Below are 7,129 nucleotides of genomic sequence, written 5' to 3' on the forward strand. Positions count from 1 at the left end.
GACATGTTGCAAAGGAGGGGGGGTGAGGTATGGGTAATGAGGACATTCTGTGTGTGTGTGTGTGTGTGTTGCAGCGTGATGCTGAGGACAAGTAGTATGGGCTAAAGTGGTTGATACCTCTTTCTCTGCTTCATATCCTCAGCTCATCATTTTAATGTCGTTTGAGAGAATCTGGCTGTCAGATGCCTTCTCTGTGGCCACCCGATGTTGTTGTCGATGTTCTTCTTGTTATTGTTTATGTACATGTGTAATTTTACACACACACACTACAAACACATAGACGTGATGGTGGATGTGTGTAGAGTCTGGTGTTTGAATGGACTTTATTACTTTAAACCTGCATCAAAAGGTTCCATCATCCGTGGTGAGGCCTCCACAAAGGAGAGCAATTTCATACAAAGCAGGCTGTTGGACGAACAATCTCCATGTGGAATTTGATGGTCAGTTTACCTCATAATCTGTACAACAGACGTAGTCACAAATTGATGTTCACTTTACAACTTTATCTGTACATTGCTATATTGACACAATTGCCAGGTTATATATATATATATATATATATGTATATACACACATATATATGTGTGTTTGTGTGTATATATATATATATATATATATATATATATATATATTGAAAGAGAGAAAAATTCTTTCCCCGTCCTCTGTTGTTAATGATTTACTTTTGTAAAAGAACTGAATTTAACCAAAATGTTGTTTAGGAAGAAATTAAAATAGATAAATATAACCACATTATGATGGGAAAAATATGTAAATATATACATACATACATATAGTAATGTTGATGTTGACTTGGAACTCAAGTTTCACCAGTTGACTCAAGCTTTACAGTAAATTTGACTTCTTTCAGTATTGAGTCCTGATTTGAGGGGAATTTGGCTGTTATTTTTAGTAGGTCGGCTGACTACATGGGAACTCTCTCTCTCTCTCTAGTGTAATGAAATAGGTATTAACTATCCCCCCCCCCCCACTAAAAACAAAATCTGTGGCTTTGTGCCTAAGTTAGAAATTATTATTTTGCTGTGTTAGTACAATCGTAAGCATGCCAGAGAAAATGCTTTGTGGTCTTTCTTCCAGCTCTTAACATTCTGAGTTCAAATTCCACTAAGGTTGACTTTGGCTTTTATTCTTTTGCACCCCCACCCCCACTCAGTCCCACCAAAATTCCAGACCTGGTGCCTATCATAAAAAGAATTATTATTATTCTAAGAACAGCGGCAGAATTGATAGAGTGCAAAGCAATGCAATTTTTAATTCCATTTTCTTTTAGTTTCTGGGTTCAAATTTCCTTTGGTGTCTCCGAGGGAATAAAATAAATATTGAATGTGAGCATCTTCAATGTTTGTGGCCCTTTGCTGAAGTTAGAAATGATTCTTGTTATTAGTTTGTCTGTCTGGTGATTGCAGACTGGCAGAATAGTTGGAGCATCAAATGAAATCTTTGTGCAATTTGTTTTGGCTCTTTACATTCTGAGTTCAAATCCTGCCCAAGCCAGCCTTGTTTTTTACTCTTCCAGGGTTGATAAAATAAAGTACCCCTTAAATCTCGGGTTGATTTAATCAACGATTCCTTCTGAATGTTTCTTTGACCTTCAGCTGGTCATTTTGGGGATACAAGTCATCTTTCTGTGGAATGTTACCAAATGGTGGAATATTCTAAAAACAGGATGACTCACTGTATGGACATTATTGGTCAGATATCTTATCCAAACTGGCCCTTATTCAAATTCTTCAACCAATAATCTGCAAACTAAAAACCACCAAAGGAGCCTCTGAGATATATCAACATGCTAGTAATAGGAGCTAAATTCCCATGCCATTGAAGAAGTCTCTATGCAGTTGCTCAACCAACAAGTAGCAGCCAAATGTCTTTGCACCACACGTATTGCCTAATAGAATCTTATCCCTGTACATTTTAGAATCCTAAACCCTTAAACTTATGGGATGCCTGCTCAGGGGTTCGATTCTACTGAAGGGGGTTGTTGTTGTCTGAAAATATTTGTTATATAGTCCCAGCTGCTTGAAAGAGATGGCACGGCACCTTCTATAAAACTGAAATACCTTTAATCCAGGCCTTTCTGCTTGGCCTGATGATGGGACAAACTAGAAAACTAACCATTTTCTTTTGTTTTTCTGTTTTTGTTCAAACTGAGATACTCACTTTTGTTGTTGTATTCTAAAGGACATCCAAGGAGGGCCAGATGCCCTTCCAAATGCCAACCACTTCACAGAATATGCTGGATGCTTCTTTCTGTGATACCAGAAGTAGTGATGTTGTTGAGTAACTTGCGAGTCAAAGAAAAGACTCTACTCAGTCGAGGGTTTCGATTTGTGAGTCACTTGGCAACCTCACATTCTTTAAATGGACTGGTTTTAGGAAAGGGCATCCAACCATAGAAACCATGCTTTATCTCTTCTTTCTGTATCAGAGTTGGACCCTGTTGAAATCAAGTCATTGTATTGGTAGTAATCCCCTTGTGTCTATTCTCATTGGCAATTTGCTTGTACTTCTGTAGAAATACCAGCAGATTTCAAAGAACTGTTGATGTCTGGCAAACATTCCATGTTTCTCTGTCCTTGTGTCATTTATCTGTAAAGCAAATAGTTTGTCTGTGGCCACTCAACCTCATAATGGTAGAGAATTATGAAAACCTAAGTCCAACACCCTCAGTCTTTCACACTGAGTTTAATGTCACTTCAGTCTTCTTTCAAAAGACAGTCACAGGTTGTTTTGTTTTGTTTTTTTTAGTTTAAATAACAACAAAATAGTGAAAACCCCATCTCTTCCAACAAAAAGGATAGAAAGACATAAAGAAACTCGTGTTTAAGTGTTGATATAGTGTCATAGTAATCATACATCTTGTCCTTTTCTCTATCAAAACCACATTGTCTCATCATGTCTTCTCTGAGTTGAGGGAGATTCAACTGGTATTTACAGAACAAAAGGAAGAGATATAACTATCACAGGTATTTTTGTTTGGTGGCATAATAATTACTGGTACAGGGTTACTAACTCCTCTTCAGTGTCTTTTGAGCTTAACATTCACCAAGTTAATCAAACATTCACCAATGATATAGTGTTCCTGCTGCCTACAGCAGTGACCTCTACTCCTCTCGCTTAATATTTTACTTGGTGGGTTCAGTAACAAAGCAGGCAGAGTAGTGAGAGACAAACCAGAAGCTGTTGAGAATGGTAGGATGGCCTTAAAATATCGGGTGGCTCTGGCTTTGGTTTGTGGAGATCAGAAAGATGTGGAGGGGTGTCAAAGCAGACGTGTCTGTTTATTGATGTAAATGAGTGAATCAATGAGTCAGTATGGTGTGTATATATATATATATATATATATATATACGTACATATATATTCTTACACACATATATACATATTTATAAACACACACATACACATGTATATGTGTGTGTGTGTGTGCATATGTATGTGTATATACATACACTAAATATGATGTAAAATATTAATGACTTTTTGGAGATAGGGGTGGGAACTAAGTTTTCTTCTTAGGCAAACTGGAGAAACTGGGCAAAACTGATTAACAATGGAGGGTGAGTAAAAAGGGCAAAAAAAGGGGAAAGAATATAGAAGAAAAATGGAGAAAAATAAAGAAGTCTAAACAAAAAAAATGAATTAAAGGTGATGAGAAAAGATTTTGAAAATGTTGTTAAATATGAAATAAAATTATGAAATTAAGAATACAGAAGAGAATGAATGCAGAAATGATTTAGGAAAAAATTCCTTTGTATTTTGCTGCCTTTAACATTTTCTGTCTTCAAATTTCTCCAGGGCACACAAGAGGAAACTTTGTTTCTCAATTCATGCCTCATCCTTGATGATGAGCAAACAGATGAGCTGGTAATAATAATAATAATGATAATAATAGTAATAATAATAATGATTATAATGAATAAAATAAAATAAACAAGTCTAATAATATTGGATGCAGATTTCAGAAGACATAATTTACCAGTCAGTCAACTAGCATCTTAGAGTAAACTGGTTATGACATACAAAGTACCTTGACTGGGGGGGGGGGGTTTGCTCTGTAGACAATGGCACAGAATGTAGCAGCTGGATACAGCCTGGGCCTCCTTAAGTTGCAAGGCATTGAGGACCTTCTGCTGTTCATCCCTCCCTAGAATTTCTTACTATTTTCATCCCACCCCACTTCCTGTAAAACTGTTTTCTATCCACTTTTCTATGCTAGCATGGATGGGATGAGATGAGATGGAGGGAAGAAGGGTCTTTCGCTGGTAAAATTCAGAAACTTAAAATAATATTGTTAAAACCATTTTTTTTGTTTTTCACATTATGGAAATTCTTTATTTTACAACTGGATATCCATTTGTTGTTACTGCTAATTATTAACGTGTCAAAGAACTGTCTCAAGAACTATGTTTAGAATCGAACACAATGACAACGTCTTCTGGCATTTAACGTTGTCTCCTGCCATGTGTGATTGACTTTTATCCTTCATCCTTCCCCCCTCCCCCACCTCCCGTAAGATTGATCAAACCAAATATTAGTAATGATTAATAAACTTATTGGTGACTGATGGATGACTTGGTGGAATATTGGCCCCCAACACAACCACCTAAAAAAAGTTGGTTCTTTGTGCCAAGCAGAAAGAAACCCCTCAATATAGTCCAACCCATGCCATTGTAGAAATATGGATGTTGATGATGAAAATCATTGATCTGCATTGATTTTCCTTGCACACCCATCCCTCCACACCAATTTTATTTATTATTTTTTTTTTACCAAAACACCCCACCCTCGTCTCATTCACACCAAATATCAAAACTTCAGTTGTTTTTCATTTGTATTATATGCTTTATTTTTTTTTCCAAATTATTTTTTTTTAAATTTTATTATTTTTTTTATGATTTTTATTTTTCTGTTGTTATTGTTGGTTGAGAAATGAAAATTGAAAAAGGAGAGAAAATTCAACTTGTACAATAAATTCTATCTTCTAAAACTAATTTCCTTGTTTGCTTATTTCGTGTTTTTTTCTTATTTCATGAATAACAAAAAGAACTGATTGTCAAATGTCAGTAATGACTTCCTTTGTCCCTTTCACACATCCTCAAACTTCCGGGCTACATTCATCTTTTCAGGGTCAACAAAAATATAAGAAACCTCTCCATTTTCCAGCATGAAACCGTCTTACATATAATAAAACGCAATGTCTAACCTGTCAGTCACACTAAGGAAAGAAGAGTAAAACAACAAACAAAGTGGGAGTGAGAGGCAGTCAAAGACAGTGAGGGCAGGTGAACAGTATGCAATGGTTTTGGTCTGAAGATGCTAGTATTTTAATTGAAATAAAACTGCACATTTTTATTGTAAACCGTATTTAGTTTCTCAGTTCCACACACACCTTTAAATATATATATATATATGAAATTAAATATTAAACACTCTTGTTTTCAGAGTATTATTGTTCACATAACATATATATAGATATATAGATAGATAGATAGATTAGATAGATGTTATGTGATCATCATCATTTAATGTCCATCTTTCATGCATGATTTTCTGGCTTTTGTTGTAAACTAAGTTTCTGGTTACCAGTGATATGAGTTTACAATTTATATTTATATTTATATAAAAGGCACTTTGTTGATTATTCTGTCACAGAAACGTGTTAAAGTTGAACTCTTAAAGGCATTTATTAGCATTTTCCTGAATTTATCTAATCCACTCCATTCATACTTTAGGAAATGGCTACATCATCATCCTTAAATGGATCTCTACTGGATTTCTTGGATACTTATTCATTCAAAGATGCACAGACCCTACTGTTTCACATGTCTCAGCACTGTTATAGATCCCATGCTGATCCCAAAGAATTCATCATCTTCTATTTTTGCATTCAAGATGAGTTGTCACTGGATGCAAAGAACTTATTTACATGCATAATTGTCTTTATTGCTTGCTGATTGTAATGAATTTCTTTGATACCAAGAATAACAACCAATAGATAAAAAAAAAACCAATCAACTGACACATAGCAATCAACAACCACACTAATTGTAATAGCTCTTAACTGCAGATCACAATCACATGAAATTCAAATTATGAGATATGTATGTATGTCTGTATGTATGTATATGATGAACATTCATGTTCATTATATATAATGTCCATTTCTCCATGCTTGTATGAATTGGAAGGGGCCATTTTACATGCTCCTCCTGATATCAATCGATACTTGTTTTTTTGTTTTTTTTTGGAAAGTACTGAATGACTGAACACAATGCCAACAAACAATGTAAATATCATGTCATCCTTTCAATCAGACTGTGACAAAGGCCAGCTGTGAATGCCAACATTTATGAACATATACGCACATGTACACACACACACACACACACACACACACACATATTTGTGTATGTATGTGCATATACACAGCAGGTTTCCAATCAAGTTCAGTCTCCATCAATTCCACTCACATGGAAGCTTTAGTAGAAAACACCTTCACTGTGTGCTGTGGGGTAGAAATGAACCTGAAGCCACATGCTTCTGAAGCAAATTTCTTAACCACAGAATCATGCTCGTGTCTAGATATGCATGAATCTGCATGAAAATATATATATATATATATATATATATATATATATATATATATATATATATATATATATATATATATATATACACATGCACAACACACATGCACACACACATACATATATATATATATATATATATATATATATAATACAAAAAACCATATATGTAAGCATGTATAGATAATCAACACATGCTTTTCAATTCACAATCTCAGTTCATCTAAAAATTTCTCATTCAAAAAGTGATCATTAAGAAATTCATAATTAGTTAAATTAATTAGAACAATGACAACATAATGTGAATGAAACAGAACACAATTGTAAAATTACATTTAATATACATATGAATGCATGTGTATATATAATATGAATGTATATATGAATATATAAGATGAATGTAAAATAATGAATGTATGAGTATATGCATATATATATATATATATATATATATATATATATATGATGATGATATAATATGAATGCATGTATATATATATATATATATATATATATATACA

This window comes from Octopus bimaculoides, chromosome 24, assembly GCF_046866305.1.
Source record: "Octopus bimaculoides isolate indiv1 chromosome 24, ASM4686630v1, whole genome shotgun sequence".
In the NCBI taxonomy this organism is placed as follows: Eukaryota; Metazoa; Mollusca; class Cephalopoda; order Octopoda; family Octopodidae; genus Octopus; species Octopus bimaculoides.